Source organism: Pinus tabuliformis, chromosome 3_1, assembly GCF_031772625.1.
Source record: "Pinus tabuliformis cultivar Carrire ecotype Pingquan chromosome 3_1, CPIR1, whole genome shotgun sequence".
Taxonomy (NCBI): domain Eukaryota; kingdom Viridiplantae; phylum Streptophyta; class Pinopsida; order Pinales; family Pinaceae; genus Pinus; species Pinus tabuliformis.
The window spans coordinates 301,015,057-301,035,376 of record NC_142301.1 but is presented as its reverse complement, the minus strand read 5'-3'; positions in this window follow the sequence as shown (position 1 = coordinate 301,035,376).

The following is a 20,320-nucleotide window of genomic DNA, read 5'->3' as shown; positions in this document are numbered from 1 at the left end:
CCAGCGCAGGTAGCCTTCATTACTGTTGACATTCAGTGCAGGTATAGAGTGGAGCAGTTGACATGATCCAGAATTAGCTTGTTTTTGACTGTTTTCAGGTGGAGAACTGATATTTAGTGCTGTGGTTTGCTGACCTTGTTCCTCTAGGGGTAGGAACAACATGTTTAGGGACTTTGGATCCCTTAGATTATCGACATTTCATGCTTCATGCTGTAAGGCACAAAAATGTCTATAACAAAATGGGATAGCAAGCTAAGTGGGCTTGATTGTGGGGAAAAATCCATAGTTAAGCGCGCTTGATCCATAGGCGATTTGGGATGGGTGAGCTCTCGGGAAGTCCTGGTTACTGGTTGTAAGCCCTAGAAGTGATGAATGATGTTATGTGATTCATTTCACTAGTTTCAATCCCACTTATTCACCCCTATGAGCATCACCTGATGCAATGAGTGCTAAGTGGATTATTCAAAAATCATGAGAAATTAGTCAGTTACGACTACCTCTCATGGAAATGGTCATAGATGAATGACTTACTTAACGTAGTTGAATCCCAAAAAATGATATCCAAAATAATAATTTATTTTTAATGTCACCAAACAAGTTAGACACCAAATTGATGTATGATAACCTACTATTTGTGGAATAGGGGATTTGTCTTCGCCTTTAAATTTGACTTCTAAAATCTAAGATGGTGTACATACTCTAGCTTTATAATACCCCTGGAATTTACCATGCCACTTTTTATTTATTTTCTGGTTGGAAAAAAATTGAAAGACATGTGACGAAATATGTTGATGTAGATATTAGTTAATAAAAAAAACAAGAGATTATTTTTGGTATATTGATCGTCTCATAAATATGTTAAAGTTTAACATGAGAGATTAACCCTTAACAACTGAATTTATTTATGCCTAGAGGGAAAGGAACAAAATGGAAGACAAATCCTCCTTTTTTCATTATTATTACTCTTTTGTCTTTTTTAGAGTGTATAAGAAAGAAGAGAGAAAATGATAAGAGATATACCACTAAAGAAAAAAATTGACATGACTGGAGAGAAATGTTATGTGGTGGATTCTATAGTAAGGAACTATGGAAGATAAATATAATTACATTTGAATAATATTACGAGTGGGAGAGAAAGATAGGTTGAACCCAGAAAAATAGTAGGACGTTGCTAAGAGTTCACGAGGTGCATCTTGACAAAGATTTCTACATATTTCCTGACAGCTAAGGTTGGAGCTTGGGAGGAAATAACAAAGAGTCGGTTCAAGATTAGGAGGATCATTGAAACCTTTAACATATTTCTAGAGGGAAATAGATAAGTATATGCATGATTGAATAGTGAATATTATAATGTTTAGCTTAGAATGTACAGTAAAAAGTAGAATAGGAAGTTACTATAGAACTTAAAGGTTTCAAAATAATAATATGTTAAGTGATAATGTTACTATTTCTGAAGATGAATGTGTTCGTATCAAGAAAAATATTTGTGTTGGGTTAACCTTGTTATTGCAGGCAAAAAATGTGCATTGATGCAAGACCTCGTATCTTTCTAGATTATGAAAGTGACATGAAGATATTGTGAGGAATATCATGAATAAAGTAAAGTGAGAATTAGAATAATAGATTGCAGGATTCTTTAAGAACTATAGTTTAAGGTTATTTGTGTAGCCCTATAGGAAACATATGTTTGTTTTAGGCCAAGCACTCCAGTCCTGAGCAAGAGAGGTGTAACCACCCCTCCCATATCTACCTAGTTTCACTAACCTAGCACGGTAAACATGAGAAGAGGAGCTAAAATGACATGACTTGACCTCCTGGATGCAATTAAGAAAGTGGGCCCAAAAACTAGAAAATTATTGACCTTCCTCAAGAACTACAAGACCCATAAGAGCTAAACAACCACTCCATGTGTCCTAACATTGAGCTAGACTACCTTTTACTAACTTGGACTCCCAATCACATGCACAAGCTTGCATCCATGAAACTATAGGCCTCTAGTCGCATACATAATCCTACAACCTAGCGACTCCAATCCAAATTCCCTAGTTCTTAGCCTACAACCGCGACATCAATGCCATATTTTTAGGGCTAGACACCAGATCCCTTCCCAGAACTTGATGAGACTTTCTAAAACAATAAATAACAAAATTACAAAGCCTCTAACACAAAAATTGATCAAGGAATTGACCTAACCAAGCCTATCCATGACAAACGTTTCATCAAACATATGGTACACATGTAATCTACATGTCGTGAATGCATATATGAACATAAGGGTCTGATACTTATCTGAGAATCATAAAGAAGGTCTAATACCCTCTCACAATAGCTGCAATAGCATCTATTATCTCATGCATTCAATAACCATTCATTTACAAATCAAAACATGATAAGAGCCATAACTATAATTTGTCATAAAACCATGCTTATAATCATAATAACAACAATGATAGAACACAAATAAAAGCCTCATAATAGTAAGTACATTTACTAAAAATTACAAGAGGAAAGGATATCTTATTCAAATATGCAAATCTAACCAAGTCAAGGACTTCCACGTACCACCTGACCATAGATTGGGCTGAACCAAATCTCTCTTTTAGCAAATCAGCCTTGTGCCATATTCTAAGCATGCATATGGGATCTCATGGAATGAACCAAGGAAAAAAAACAAGGGATTCCAGAGGCAAAACCACCTCAACCGTAAACCAGTGATTCCACCTTGCAGTCGAACATCAATAACCATCACCAAATCGGTCTCTACCCAAGTTGTCTAGGGATCCAGAGCATTTCTTCCAACCCAGCTCCAAAATTAGTAACTCAACCCACAGTTGTCACATGGATCCATATCTTTTTTCCAACAAAGTCTCTAGGACTAGTAGGTCAACCCACCAAGGGTTCTAGAGTGTTTGTCCAACCAAAACTTCTAGAACTAGTAACTCAACCCAAGTTGTTCCAGGGTTTCCATAGCATTTGTCCAACCAAGGATCCAAGAACTAGTAACTCTACCCACATCCATATGGAACATGAGCACCAATCAAAACAATAAAATGGGAAACCCACAACACCATGGCTATCCAGGAAATGGAAAGGCTATGAAAAAACACGATCAATCAAGGCAATCCTCCATGCCAATGACATATCATAACCAAGTAACCACATGCATATACCATGCGTGCAAAAACTAGTAAGGAAATCATACATGCAACTTGGTACCTGAAAAGAAATCTAGATGTAGCCACTGATATTTAATACTTTTACAAGTGAAATAAAGGAGAATATACATCGAAAATGAAGGAAACTGTACACTCAAATATCTAATAAAAGACTAGTTTTTGGAAAATATTACATTATCTAATCGCTGTAAGTATATTTAAGAGCAAGAAGTATCAAAACCAAGAGTTCCATAGTGAAATTTATGGAAAGAGAAGTAATCCTTATATGTAGAGCCATCTATGTTTTCAAGATAAAGAGTAAGTCTATATTGAGTAGCCCAGTTAAACATAATTGGACATACATAATGAAATAATGAATACATATCTATATATATATATATATATATATATATATATATATATATATATATATATATATATATATATATATATATATATATATATATATATATATATATATATATATATAGTAATTGAAAGTGAGAAAAAGGCTACGCCCAAAGGTAATGGCCTAATTTATCGAGTCCTTAGTGCAGTAGGAATAAATACTCGTAGGTAAGAGAACCCTCGTAGTGAATCTCAAGAGCAAAAACTACAATATACAATGTGTGGAATGGATGACATTACATAATTAATAATTATATACACTTTACACATTACCAAATATGTCAAGGTTTAGAATAAACCGAGACTATTAACCCTATATTGTGTAAATTAAATGAATGCATGTAAGCCAAAGGGCCATATTGGCTCAAATAACCTGGCAAAGAATGTAAATAAGATAAATGAGCACCTTTGAAAGTACAGCAATATGCTCCCAAGGAGGAATTAGACAAATAATGTTCCATAAATTGTTTGTTCGAGTTATTGGCATTGCAAGAGCATACCTAGGGAAAATGAAACAACATAGAGCTATTACTTGACCAAGACCTTGAAAAAATGTGTAAAACTAAAAGAAAAAGGATTATATAGTAAGGGTTCCAAATAAAAGCAAATTACATGTAGATATTCCAACATAATCAACATTTTTCCCTACAAGGAAAAAAATAAAAATTAGTTTGATCTAGGTGGATATTTGTTGCCACCTCCCTATTCCTCATAGACCTCTAGTCAGTTTCATTAGTTTCATTGATTATAACAATAATTACTAGTTTTAGCAGTTTTTTCGGGTCCTAAAATTTTGGAGTTGTTATGACCCCCTAAATGATATTTTTTTAGGTCCATAACAGGCCCATAGCCATAGGTAGGCACCTGCCACAAATCCTATAGTACTCAGACATATATTTCCAATGAGGCATTGTACACACCAAATAGAGATCATATGACTAAGTTACGACCCTGGGATGTTAGTTGCCCAACTAACCCCAACGGGACCCACAAATTCTTGGTGCTCCATCTCCTAGGGTTAGTGTTTTGGTTGTTTAGGGTTTCTCTTTGTTGTTCAATAATAAAAATGCCCTTGAGCCTCATTATAAGACAGTTTGAAGGCATATAGTCACCACATCGATTCTCAGAGATAAGCTATCATCTTCGGAGCTAGTTTATTTTCATTTTTCTTGTAAGCATCTTTTAGTTCTTTGATATTAATGAAATGAAGATTTATTTCTTATGTATATTTGTATTTAGTTTTATATATGTATTTTTTTGTGTTCCTGCATAAGTTTGGATCAGTGGAATTAGAGTGGTTTTCTCTTTCTCTCTTTTTCTTTGCATGTCCCTAATGAGGTCAGGGTATAAGGAGTGAAGGCTCAAAATGGTTGAACCTTTGCAAGAATAGCCTCACAAACCCCGATGAACTCCTAGGGTAGAAGCAAAGAAAAACAAGGGAGTAAGATACCCTTTTAGATTATTTCTCGAGGAAGCCCTCAAGCAACAGAGGAACATGATGATGGATAACTTTTCCCAGATCCTTCGGAAGCTCCCACAGTAGACACATCTTCATCCAGCAACCACTCTGGAGGCACCACTCCTTTTAAGGTACAAGTCAACTTTGACATTCTCATATTTGAAGGCCAAATAGATGAAAATTTCATAAATAGATGGTTAAATCCATTAGAAGAACATTTTTCAGCTCACAACTTTTCCAATCAGGAAAGGATTACTTTTGCACTCCTTAAAGCCACCCCCCATGTCAATGATTGGTGGGAAACCTAATGTGAACAATAGGACGAGAGGGAACCCACATTGTTTTCAGCCACACCCACTTGGAATTATTTCCAAGATGCCATCAAGGAACAATATTACCCTATCAGGAGCTATGAAGGCAAATACATGAAGTGGACCATGGTACAGCAGGGAAGGGACCAAGATGTGTCAGATTTCACAAATATTTTTCATATGCTTCGCACGGAGTTTGGTATCAAGGATTTTTAGTAGAATTTTCTTCTCAAGTATCGTTCATGTCTACACAAGTACATCCAGGATGAGATGAAGTTCTTGTACATCTCCTCACTTTGCACAGCCTATCGGTGCACTGTCAAGATCAAGCATAAATTTAAACAGAAGAAGCGATACTTTGGATCTGTGAATCCGAATCAAGGGAAAGGTGTCTCAAAAATTTTAAGAAAGGGAAAAATCCAAGGCAGGGTGACCTAGGACAACCCAATGAAGCCACAAACAAAGAACAACACCACGAAGACAAAGAAGGACACAAGGAAATTATGTGAGTTCCATAAGAGCCCCCCTCACAACACAAGTGAGTGTCAAGCTAAGTAGTCACTAGTAGTCGAGCTGAAGGCTTCCAAATCAGATGCATGTTCTAACTCTAAGTTGGAAACTGACAAGGGGAATGACAATGGGAAGCAAATTATTTATATGGAGCCTAGTGCCACTGTTGTCACCACGAATATCCAGAAGATTGAGCCCGAATATCTAGAGGAGGGGGAGCGACTGTTCTACTCACAGATGTGGGTGAAGGGTTCTCTGCTACAATTCATTGTCGACACTAGAAGACAAAAGAATCTCATTTAAGTAGAGGTCGCGAAGCAGTTGGGCCTACCATCCACACCACACCATCAGGTGGCTTCACGAAAGATGAGATCTTTGCATTAGCCAACAATGTCATCTTCCCTACAACATCAAGCCCTTCTAAGATGAGGTATTATGTGATGTTTCTCCTCTTGAAGTTTGTGATGTATTATTAGGGCAACCATACTTGTGGAACCATCATTTTGTGTATGAGTCTATGCCTTGCACTGTTATTATTCATTTGGGCAATAAGTTATATAGGATACTAGAGGTAGCACCACCTACCACCATCTCTTTTATCTTTGTGAAGAAATGCAGTAAGATCATTTCCTAGACTGGGAAACTTGTCTTCCTTATGATTCGCCCTCAGGGCAAGAAGAAGATTGTGGCCACATCCACAACCTCCATATAGGGATCTTCTAGAGGGAAATAACATATGGACAAAGTAGTGGAGGAGTGTAGGTACATATTCACCTCACCCACAGGGGTACCCTTGCACTGTCAGGTCAAGCACTCCATCAATCTAACCCTGGGCATGTTGCTACCCAATGGACCGATCAATCGATGCTCTATTCTAGAGAATGATGAAATTAAGAGGTAGATTCAGGAGTTGTTGTGGAAAGGGAACATCAGGCCAAGTTCATCACATTGTGGGAGCACGGTCATGTTGGTACAGAAGAAATACGCCACATGGAGACTTTGTATTGACTATCAAGCATTGAATAAGGGCATTGTTTGGAATAGGTATCCAATCCAAACGATTTATGACCCTTTGGACTTGCTCAAGGGAGCCAAATATTTCAACAATATTGAATTGAAGTTTGACTATCACCAAGTACCAATTGAACCCTTAGATGTGTGGAAGCTCACCTTCAAAGCAAAGGAGGGCCTTTTTGAATGGTTGGTCCTGCCTTTCGGATTAATGAATGCCACAAAATCCTTCATGTAGATGATGGAGGACACCTTGCAGCCCTTCATCAACTCGTTCATGGTAGTGTACTTGGATGACATCCTTATCTTACCAAACTTTGGAAGAGCACATACACCATATCCGACAGGTCCTCCAAAGCCTTCGACATCACAAATTGTGTTCCAATTTAGAGAAATGCACTTTTGGTATGACCCAAGTCAATATCTAGGGTACATTATTGATGAGAGGGGTGTGCATGTGGACCTAGCCAAGATACAAGTTATTCGGGCTTGGCAAGCCCTAACCACTCTAACAGAGCTACACGACTTTTTGGGTCTTACCAATTTCTATCATAGGTTCGTGTTGGGATTATCTCATATCACTTGGCCTTTGATTCAAGTCACCAAGGGCAGAGCAAAAGAAAAGTTCTTTTGGTTTAAATCCCAACAGAAGGTGTTTGTCAAGTTGAAGAATCACCTCTGCTTTGCACTACTGCCCACATTACCATAACAACAACCATTTCAAATTGAGACAGATGCATTCGACTATGCAATTGGTGCATTTCTTACCCAGCAGGGGCATCCAGTGGCATATCATAGTGAGACACTTTCAGATAAAGTCTTAAAGTATCCCACCAATGACAAGAAGATGTATTCTATTTTGTAGGCCCACTAACAATGGAAGCATTACATTCTGGGGAAGGAAACAATCATCCACACATACCACCTATCCCTATAGTTCATAACAACACAAGGGAAGTTGGAGAATGATCACCATTAGAAATGGTCCATATATCTACAACAATTCCATTTGAACGTCAAGTACAAGAAGGGCAACACTAACAATGTTGCATATTGTCTCATTCAACCACCGGTTATGGAGTTGACCACTATTCTCGACTATTATGGACATGAGACTTCGGGGTGGCCACATATTTACAAGAGAGACCCATAATTCGAGAACACATATCGAATTCTCCTGGAAGGAAAGAAAGTTCCAGATTTTCACCTCTAGGGCACACTGTTATGCCACCTGGGACGCCTCTTTATTCCTACAAGCGAGCGTGCCAAGATGATATGGGAGGTGCACTACAGTGAGGTCGTTGAACATTTTATAGTAGAGAAAATAGTGGCAATGCTGCAAAAGTATTTTTTTTGGCCGAACATTCGACAGGATGTTGGGAAGTACATCAGATCATGCACTGCTTACACCATTGGAAAATCGCTAATCAAGAAGTCAGCCTTAGGAATCCATCTCCATGGATTACATGTTGGGCCTTCCTTCTACTAATCATGGAAACAACTGCGTGTTCGTGGTCATCGATAGATTCTGTAAGATGGCGATTTTTTGTTCCTACAAGAAGAGTATCATAGTAGAAGCCACTGCTAAGCTCTTCTTTGAACAAGTGTGGGTATATTTTAGTTTCCCACAATCTATTCTCTAAAGGACAGTAGGTTCCTGAGTTCATTTTGGTTAAGCCTCTGGTCGATGCTGGATACGAAACTCACTAAGTTCACGGTTGTCCACCCCTATAATGATGGCCCTACATAGGTTGTCAATAGGATGATCATGCACATTTTTCACATGTACAACTTGAAGCATCCACACACATGGGATGAAAGCCTCCTTTATGTCTAGCACAACTATAACAGAGCTCTCCTTAGCTCAACTGGACACAACCCCTTTTAGGTGGGTTTGGGATTCTAGCGACTATGTCCCATTGATGTGGGCATTCCATTTGTAGGTACTCAAGAAGATTTGTCTCATTTTCAGTCCTAAGTTGATCAAGCTAACAACTTTATTGAGCACATTTAGCATATTTGTCAGTAGGTCCATGACATATTGGACAAAGCCAATGCTATCTACAAGCAGCATCATGATCAACATTGAGTGCCACACAACTTCCAGGTGGGCGATGAAGTTTGGTTACTCTTGTAGCGACTGCAACGCCCTCCAAAATTTTGGCCTGCATCCAATTTTGGAGCCATCCTTGGATTTTTCCTTCTTTTTTGCAAGCACTTGGGCTCATCTTGTGAACTCGTGTTGAGTCTTTGCACCCTCCTCGCTTGACCATTCATCGGACATCTTTTTGCATGTTGGTCACAACGTCATGCTTGCAGACATGGTCTGACTATGCACAAGGTCCCTCTTCATGTGTACAAGTTACATTCTCTATGTAAACAATGGTCACACTCACACATGAAGTTGTATGCATTGTCGTGTAAGTGTCGCTGCGATTTCTCACCGATCTATCATAAGTGTTGTGCTTGTCCCTTACACCTTCGGTCAGTCACACTGGGTCTATGTTGCCTTGATGGTTCAAGGCATCTTGTTGTCAAGGCATGTTGAGTGTGTGTTCGCAAGTTCATGCATGTACGAAGTCGCTCGTTCACACACTTAGTTATTTTGTTGAAGTTATGTCGACTAGACCAACCTCAACAGTAAAACCTTCACTGAGCTACACTGTGCAGTTTCAAAGCTTAATGAACATGTACTGTTGTCCAAAATTGTGCAGAGCTTGAGGTTGAATCCTAGGCAATCTATGCTACACAATCTTGGAAGAGCACAGAAGTTTCCCAGTAATCCATCTCAATGTGCACTGCCTGCAAGCAAATCAACCAGGCCTCCAATTGGTCAACCGAAGAGTTTGACTGGACAGTGAACCCAGGCCTCACTCCTCCAAAAAGTTGCGTAGAAGCTGCCAAGCATGCCCGCTTCCACTGATTGAAGAAACTGCACAAACATGCTAGACAGACACCCGCCACTTATCACTGCACTGCCCTCAAAATTGCGCAGTTTTTCATGCCAGTCACCCTATCAGCCGACCCACTTCTAATTCTAAAAATGATGGAGCCTTCATGAGCAGTCTCCCAGTTGCCCAGCATCTTGCTCAGGTCAGAAACTGCATAGGAATGTCCAACAGGCTAGCCTCCCAGCTTTGCACATTTTTTGCCGGCAACCTCTCGTAGCCCACTACCAGATCCCCAGAAAAATTGTGCAATTTTGTCCAGCAACCTCCCACAGCCCGCTGCCAGCTCCCTAGAGAAATTGTGTAATTTTCACTGCCATTCACCCTCTACTGCCTGCAATGTCTCCCTGAAAAGATTGCGCAGATCTTCCCTCTAGCGGAGTCAGATCCTGTAGACAGTCACTGTTGATTCAGATTTCCCATCTCAGTCTCCTAGTGACCCCTGTGAAGTTTTCATGGACAGTGCCCAAAGACAGCATCCCCGATTGAAATCTGCCTTGCACAGTTGTAAATCCTTGTCTTCTCTCTCGGTCACTTGCATCCAAAAGCGGAAGACAATGCATCATGGTAGACTAGGATATTTTTGGATTTGATTTCGTCTCGTCATGAGTGATTACAGATACAAGTACATGGATGAGATATGGCACGACGAAGAATAGGATGAACAAGCATCACATGCAAGGAGATTTGTTCGCGAATGGATGAACACATGAAGCATGCCAAGGTACAAGCAAAGGAGTGATGTCACATGCAACATCAAGTGAACACCAAGACTATCGAATACTCCGCACACCTTGCCATGCAGAGATGAAGCTATGATACACTAAGAGCACATCTATTACTCAGCAACACTGCAGTTCGACATGCACACCACCAACAACATGAACATACCAACTCTATCGTGTCGAGTCATGTCATGAGTCATCTCGAACACATCGCTGCTATGGGTCACACTATTGTAATCAATGTAATGTAACGTGGACGTCCAAGAGACCCACATGTAAATATAAAGATTCAAGTAAAGTTGAAGAGTCATGTAAATCAAATAGTCATGAGGGAAGTCGAACAGTCACAAGTGTCAGTTTTACCCTTGGCTATAAATACCCCTCATTTGTACAAACAAGGAAATTTTCACCTTGGCTCCTCCCACATAGCCTTGATAGTTTGTAATATTTTCTTTGAGGAGCGAGCAGTGGCTCCCACGACCCACTATCGAGGTTAGTGATATAATGGCGTACGGATGTGTCTTGGAACTTTCGCTTAATTTAGAAGCCTGTCAATAGGTTAGTATGGTTTCACACATGTATTGTATTCGTTTGTAAGACTATTCTTTGAAAATTTGTAATGCATGTTACTTTAACCTGTATGAAGATAGTTGAACTATTTATGTTGTTTTAGTACATATGTTATTGGAAATGTGTTGTATCGGTTGCTAACGTTGTCTCACTTGTGTGGGCTATCCCGTAGGACACTCGATATATTAATTCTTGTAAACTTGTTATAACTCAAATCGCACTCGTGTGGACTATTCCACTCAGTGCTGTACATGGTATCTATTCACCTTGTGTTTATGACTGACGCATCCATGTGGACTAGTCCACCAGAAGTTGTGCATGTCCTGTTGTGTTGTGTGTCTCTAGCAGACTTGGGACTATTCCCTTTCAACCTGAGACTCACTTCCACCTCTCCCTTTATACTGAAAGAACTCTGACAAAAGTGAAATTAAGCACTCACCACGCATGTGAACCTCGTTGTTCAAAGACAAAGAAAACCACTCTCACATGCTAACAAGAAATAAATAAAGCACATATTTAAGATAATGGAAACCGGGCCATCATACCAGATGGGACTCCTACACTAAACTGTGTGAGGTCTAGTTGGGACTTGATACTTGGGAGATCCCTTGAATGTTGGCAGGTCCAACACCGTCAACATTTCTGGCACTACAAGGGGGCCTAGATGACAATTTGAGCCCGTTACATATGGTTTGAATCTATTACCAAATGGATCATACACAATTCGTGCTCCCGAGGTGTTTCTCTCATTTCTCCCTTAATCAACTATCAATCCCTGATGAGCTTCTTGATCACTTGTCCTTGTTAAAGTTTGACGATGAGGACAGAGCATCCATAACCAAGCAAATTTCTAATTTTCTTCAGTTCTATGAATCTTATGAAATCGATAGAAAAGAGCTTGTTTGCGTAATTTTCTTCCTCACCCTTGAAGGTCATGCTAGTCGATGGTGTCATACCCTGCCACCTGCTTCCATCCATTCCCTTCTTACTCTCCTCAAGGATCTCCATCAAGCCTTCGATAAGTGTAACCACCAAGATGTCTATGAAAGAATCTCTTATTTAAGAATGAATCATGGCGAATCAGTTGAGGACTTTGCTACCTGCTTTATTCACCTCTGTCACGAAATTCCTGAACATTTTTTTGACCTTGACATCGTGAGCCAAGAGTTGAAATGCTTGGTTCATGTCTACCAAAATGGTGAACCTCATGATTTCCCTTCTTCCTCGACTCTTGCGGATCATGAGACCCCTCAGTTTTTAGAGGAGGAGCCCAAAACCCCATTTGTTCCTTGTCCTCCTCCCTTTCCGGTCTCAAAGCAGGTTCCCCCTCATAGGGGTCACAAAGCTATGAAATCTGCACAGAGGGTGCCCCTTGGCAGCAGTCATAAAGCTGAGAAATCTTCCCAGCATGTTCCCAAACCATCTTCTCAGTCGTCTCCCGCTCCAATGGAGGAAATTCCAGAATGGCTCAAAAATCCTATGGCCAAGACTCATTCCTCCATCCCACAAGAGAACATCACCATTCCTAACCCAATCCTCTAGTCTAGTATGCGTCTCTTCTATCCTCCATCATCTACAAGCCATGACTCCTTGTACCATGACTCACTTGATCAATCCGCTTCACAAGCTAGTTGCACGCATTCTCTTGATAATCAAGCTACTAGCTCATGTTATGATCATGTGCAAGGTAGTCTTTTTATATAGGCAGAGGACCAGGAAGGTGAAGACACAATCAATTCCTCTTCCATGTTTCAAAATGGTTCACATCAAGACATTGAGCTTCCATTCTTGATCGATTCTCAATCCGCTAATCTTGGTAAAACACAATGCACAATTAATTCTTTTGATCAACCTCCAGTCTTGGGTTGTCATCACTCCCATGCTTCCATATATTATGATGAATGCCCAAGCACATCATGTGATATGATATTATCCCATGTACACTCTAACTCAGATCTGGAATGCGCACCAGTCAAAGGAGACATTCATATCAAAACTTCCTTTCCACCACACTTGCCCACGTGTCCTACCATTCACAACGCATAGACATGCGGTGGAGATACTCCCTGCTCTCTTGCTTCTTCATTTGATGAGTTATATCCTTGATCGATACTAGGTAGTGAGGTTGTCCATGATGAAAATAGTCTCAATGCACAATACTCTTCCCACTCGTCATCATCTTGTGTGTTGCATGAAGGCAACTCGTTAAGTTAGCTTGCTAAAACTAGAAAATTTGATGAGACCTGTGACAGAGATGGCTTCCATCCTAAGAGAAGTTTTGAAATCATCAACAAAAACCATCTTCAAGCCATGCATGATCTAGTTCACATCTCAAAATGCAAATTTTCATTTCTGGAAAGTTATGGGATGTGCCAGGGAGTCGAGGCACTTGAACATCTGTTGATGGTTATGTCATGACCTCGCGACTACGGTAGGCCCCTCAAACGGAATCAAATCTTGTTTGTGATGCACAATCCATCTATCTGCATGGTTTCACTCAACATGGATCCCCATGTAAAAAATGGTTACTATTCTGGGTGTGATATTTTAAGATTTCAAAATTTCACTCATGACCGAATCCACGAGTCTGTTACAACGTGTCCATCTTGATGCATGTCTGTTACATCCAATTCGGGTTGGGAGTGTCCATCTCTCATGCAATCATGGAATTGTGAATTTGATCATCTCAAAGATTATCTTTTTCCATAATCATAATTATCGGATGTTATCTCTCGTAATCAGCTCCTTGGTCTTCTCACGAATCTTGCATGTCAAATCAACCTGATCATCACACCAACAATCTCCCTGTGTGATGATGAGCGTATAAGCTATCACGTGAATCAAGTTCCTCTCATTTCACCACACCTTAACTAGATTCACACATTCATAGTGCCGACATCCGTTCTATATTACTGTGATGACCATGATGCTTGCGCAATTTTTCACCAGTTACAGGTGGGTATTCTTTCATATCTAGCACACAACATCATTCAGAGCATTTGCAAGATTGTTCAAAATTTTCTTTGTTCATGAAAAACTGGGAATCTGGCATCTCGATCAATTGGTTTGATCTTTCTCTTATTTTTGGTGACTGTCATGTAGTTTATCATTTTCCCAATAATTCATGCAATGATAGTCACTCCGCACACCATGAGCTTCACCATGTAACATCTTTCTCCTCAGGATTTTGTAAAGCAGGTGAGGCACTTCAGCCTGCGCTGATGGCTATGGCAGGTCCTCATTGTCTTGAAATTACCAACAGGAATGATTAGATATATCTATATGTACCAGATTCTCATCGCGATCCCCTCTCTCGAATCAGGAATCCATCTTTTCAAAGATCACGAGTCTTTCAAAACAATCATCACGACTTTTACGATCCAATCGCTAAATGGTTGGAACAATCTTACTCGACGAGTCATGTTGCAAGTAACAAGATTCAATCCTTCCTCACACATGCTAAAAAACATGGTGTATATGAACACACACTCGCAAGAGGCCTCCAAGGTTTGTTAAAAAATGGTAGTCACCAAAGAGGTAAGCATGTGTTTTGGGTGGTTGTGACACATCTTTCTGCCCACATGTGAAACCTTCTCTCTCGTGTGAACTTTTGTCAAGTTTTTGTATTTTCTGTTACACACTATTTTTTATCTGTTTTAATCGCTTGCATCTTTTTTGTTGCAGGTCGGGTATGCCTATGGTGGCTTCACTGGAAATTTCATTTCACGTAACCCTAATTTTTTAGAATAGGAGTAGGGGCAGTGTTTGCTTTCTTTCTTGTCTTTGATTTCTAGTTTTCATGTTTGTTTTCTTGCTGACTTGGTTTGGTTTGTTTTCTTGCTCGCCTTGATTTCTGCTTGTCTTTTCACTTTAATTTTCTATTTTTTCTTTTCTTTATATTTTTTGCTTAGTTTCACGACTTTTTTGGTTTTCTAGATAAATGATTCCCTCTACTAAGTTCTAGCTTTTGAATGAGTATGTGGCTGAGATCCAAAGAGTCTTGTGACACTGAAACACTTGGTCAGTCTCGTGTCTGTCTTTTTTGTGCTTGGTTATAACCTTCAGTCAATGAAGTATTGATGGAAAATATGAGCCATGTGCAAGGGAATCTTTGGTACAACCATGAACCTGTGTCCACACTGGGAAACCCCATGCATATACTTAGCCTTCTGCTATGTGTGTTCAAGCTCATCCAACTAGTAGAAACGAAGAAGGGGAAAATCTAAATGAGCAAACCTATATCAAAGGTCCTAAATGCTTCTTTGAAGGAAAAACCTCTTTTTCTCTCAATAAGTCGAGATCCCTCTTCCACCCCAAAAATAAATAAGTTCCTATGCATAGTCCTCTTAAAAAATACAAAGGTGAAAGAAGAGAAAGGCTTCCTACGCTACACAGAGAGGTGAAGCATGCAACTCCACCAGGGTACTGACTAGGCTCACTGGAAATGGAGAAATGTGTGTTTTCCTGCATGACTCCATTGGGGTACTATCCAGGCCTGTTGGTAGCAGAGCAACACTAGAGATGAAAACTTATACTCTTATTTTTTTTTAACTCGCGAGCCAAACTACCCTTCACGATTTTGAAACACTATGATTAAGATGAAACTTGTTGTTGTGTTTAACTGAGTTGGCGAAAGGTGAACCATGTCTGTCCATGGGGTAAGTGGGGAAGTCAAAGTAACTTGCACAACAATTCAATACTCTTTGAAATAGTAAGGCCCTGTGCTGTCAATGGACCAAAACAGAGAAGCTGGAGTTCAACTAGTGTGTCACCAAGTGTTGTAGCGGCTAAAACATTCTCCAAAATTTTGGTCTACATCCAATTTTGGAGCCTTCCTTGGTTTTTCCTTGATTTTTACAAGAACTCGGGATCCTCCCGTGAGCCTATGTTGAGTCTTTGCACCCTCCTCACTTGACCGTTCATTAGACATCTTTTTGCTTGTTGGTCACAATGTCATGTTCACAGCCATGTTCTGGCTATGAACAAGGTCCCTCTTCATGTGTACAAGTTACATTTTCTATGTAAACATCTATCGCACTCACACATGAAGTTGTATGCACTATTGCACAAGTGTTGTCGCAGTCATCCAATGATCTATCACAAGTGTCGTGCTTGTCTCTCTCACCTTTGGTTAGTCACACTGAGTGTATGCTGTCTTGATGGTTCGAGGCGCATTGTTGTCAAGACATGTTGAGTGTGTGTTCACAAGGTCATGCATGTATAAAGTCACTCATTCACACACTTAGTCATTTTTCTGAATCTATGTCGACTAGACCAATTGCAACAGTCAGACCTCCGCTAAGATACACTGCACAAATTCAAACCTCAGTCAACATGTATTACTGCCTAGAATTGCGCAGAGCTTGGGGCTACCTCCCAGGAAGTCTACACTGCACAATCTTGGAATCGACTTGACTGACTATCACCGAGAACAACGCATAAGTTTCCCAACAAGACATCTCAATCTGCACTTTTTGCAATAAAATAAACAAAGCCCCCAGCTGGTCAACTGGAGAGTTTAACCGGGCAGTGACCCAGGGGCTGACTCCTCCAAAACATTGCGCAGAAGCTACCAAGCATGCCCACTTCCACTGACTAAAGAAAATGTGCATACATGCCAGAAAAAAACCGCTTTCCTATCATTGCACTACCCTCAAAATTACACAATTTTTCTATCCAGCCACCCTGTTAGTCGGCTTGCTTCTCATCCTGAAAACTGTGGAGTTTTCATGAGTAGTCTCCCTGCTGCCCAACATCCCACTCAGGTCAGAAACTACACAGAGATGTCCAGAAGGATAGCCTCCCAACTCTGCGCATTTTTTCTAGTACCCTCTTGTAGCATGCTGTAAGCTCCCTAGAAAAATTATGCAATTTTTTGCCAGCAGCCTCCCACAGCCTACTGCCAACTCCCTAAAGAAATCACGCAATTTTCACTGCCAGTCCCCCTCTACTTCTTGCACTATATCCCTGAAAAAATTGCATAGATCTTCCCTCCGGCTGAGCTAGATCTTGTAGATAGTCACTGCTAATCCCGATTCCCATCTTAGTCTCCCAGTGACCTCTGCGTAGTTTTCATGGAGAGTTCCCAGAGCCTACATCCTATCTTGAAATATTTCTTGCACAATTTCAGAGCATTATCTTCTCTTCTGGTCACCCATATCCGAAATCGAAAGAAAATGCATCATGGTAGAGTAGGAGATTTCTGGAGTTGATGTCATCTCATCATAAGTGATTTTAGATATGAGTACATGGATGAGACATGGTGCGATGAGGAATGGGATGAACAAGGAGCGCATGCAAGGAGACTTGTTCACAAATGGACAAACACATGAAGCATGCCAAAGTACAAGTGAAGGAGCAACATGCATTTTCAACATCAAGCGAACACCAGGACCATCTAAGACTCCACACACCTTGCCATGCAAAGGTGAAGCTATGATACCCCAAGAGCACATCCATCACTCAGCAGGACTACAGCTTGACATGCACACCACCACTAGCATGAACGTACTAGCTCCATCGTGTCGAGTCATGTCATGAGTCATCTCGTCCACGTCACTATTGTGTGCCACATTGCTGTAATAAATGTAATGTAACGTGGAAGTCCAAGAGACCCAAATGTAAATATAAAGATTCATGTAAAGTTGAAGAGTCATGTAAGTCAAACAGTCATGAGGGAAGTCGAATAGTCATAAGGGCCAGTTTTACCCTTGGCTATAAATACCTCTCATTTGTACATGCAAGGGACTTTTCACCTTGGCTCCTCCCACATAGCCTTGAGAGTCTGTAAAATTTTCTTTGAGGAGCAAGAAGTGGCTTGAACGCCCTACTATCCGGGTTAGTGATGTAATGGTGTACGGATGTGTCTTGAGAATTTCGCTTAATTTAGAAGCCTGTCAATGCATTGTATTCGTTTGTAAGAGTATTCTTTGGACGGTTGTAATGCATGTTCCTTTAACCTATATTAAGACAATTGAACTAGTTCGGTTGTTTTAGTACATATTCTATTGGAAATGTGTTGTATCAGTTGCTAACATTGTCTCACCCATGTGGGCTATCCTGCCAGACACTCTGTTATCACTCAGGTTTTCCCAAAAGTTGTAAGAAAGGGAAGGATTCCGAGGTAACCACAGACCAATCTTTTAGATACAGATTCTAGCCAATCTGTATCCAGAGAGGGCTCTCTCTTTATGATTTAGCTTTGTTTTTAAAGGTATTAGGCTAGCTATGAAGTTCAAGGGTTTTGTTTGAATTTGGGTGGTGATATTTGATAGAACAGAGAGGTAAAACAGAGTAGTTCAGTCCATTGGACTAATGGATTCAAAGAAGATGGCTTTCTGGATTTGATTTCTTAACAGAGGATGGCTTCACAGAGCAAGGTAGTCAAACAGGGAACAAATAAAGACTGGGAACATACAGAATGGGCTCAAATGGGTGAAGGGAAGTTAAGAATCCTTCAATCTATTGAAAGAGGAAAAATGGATGATTACTGATAAGGAGCATTCAAGTATTCCTTAGCAAATGATCAACATGAAAGAACTAGGAAATAGGAGCAATTAAGATTTCACTGCTTATTCTAATTCTGAAGAAAACACAGAGAACAATAAAGACTGAAAACAGAGTGCAACCAAGCATATTATGAAATTAGCCTTTTCTTTATCATTCATATTATGAAACACAAATGATATAATAAATACGAAAACTGTAAAACGCAAGCTATAGAGGACTTATTGGTCCAGAGGTTGATTCAAGAAATCTATGACAAGTCCTCTGCTTCAATTTTTCATCTAGTAGGCCATGCAACAGTATGATTCCAACAACTCTTTATTCTAGAAAATCAATATTACAATAGAGTCTAAGAATCCACACACCACCCTCTACTCTAATGGAGGGGGTATTTATATAACAAAATATGTACAACAAATATCTCATAAGAGCTGTGAGATAATATCTAGGTTTTAACTAATAAGAGTTTACAAAAATAGAAACAGCTAGTCTCTATGATAGGAAAAGGGTAAACTAGTGTTGTGCTGGAGGCAAGCTCTTTAATTTGGCTGGCAGTTGTCTTCTGTAGTAACTTCTGCACCGGCTGCCTATCTTAACTATGCTCTTTAATTTTAACCTGCTACTCTTTAATTCTACTCTGACACTTTTATCGCTGATCTGATACACTTTGACTTGTTTTCCTTTGTTCATCACTGTCCATCGCGTTCTGGTAAAACAAAAATGGCTAACGTGTCTTCTGATCATCTTTCCTCTAGCAATTTGTGTCTCTGAAGGTTCACTGGTTAGGGTAGTAAATATCCCTGTATATCTTTATTTCTTTCTTCTGCAAGCTCGGAAGTCCCTCTGTTTGGTTTAAATTGCGTCTTAAAGAGGAAGAAACTGTAAAAATGGAAATTTGGTTGAGGCTGCGAGCTCATTGCTGAAGCTTTTCTAGTCAGGAGGCAGTCGAGAAACTGGAGCCATGAACTCGGTCGATTTTATGCTTGGAGGGCGATATGCAGAAAAATATAGCAAAAATGACAAGTTTACCCTTTTATTTGACAAAATGAAGTTTTGGCGGGATTTTTTTATTTGAAGGGCAGATGACATAAGCACTATGGGTGACGTTAGCAAGAGTATGGGGGTAGGTGACGTGGTGGAGGACGTGGCGGGTGATGTCAGCACTGGACGGAGGACGTCAGCAGATGATGTTAGCGGGAGTACGGGGGGGTGGTAAGCGGTTTTGCCCACACCACTTTTGGGGCCAAGTGGTTTCGGGCGGAGGGCGAGCATGTAGGCTGACGGAGTGACGCGTGTCTTTGGTATGACGGTAAAACCACTGGCTGATCGCGTATTAACATTTGGCGGTTAGGGAGTCGCGACATTGATCATCGACCATTGGATGGTGGAGCAGGGATCGGACGATGGACGGGCTTTGAACTTGGCGGAGAGTTAAGCAGCGGGCCTGGTTTATAATAAACTGTGTTTTTAATATATCGGGACTGTTTTGATTGGGCGGGGGAATTGGTTATTAATTAACCCTTTATGTGCGGGGAGGTTCTTAATAAGTTCTAGATAAACTTATTAATCCATGATTTACACAGTGACTATGGTCATTTTTGATCGGGGGAGGGATATGTAATATTTTTGGGGTTTTCTATATATTTTTCATAATACTGGATAAGGGTAAGTTTGTATGGGATTTATATAATAAACGTTAGAAGTTAATATGAAAGGA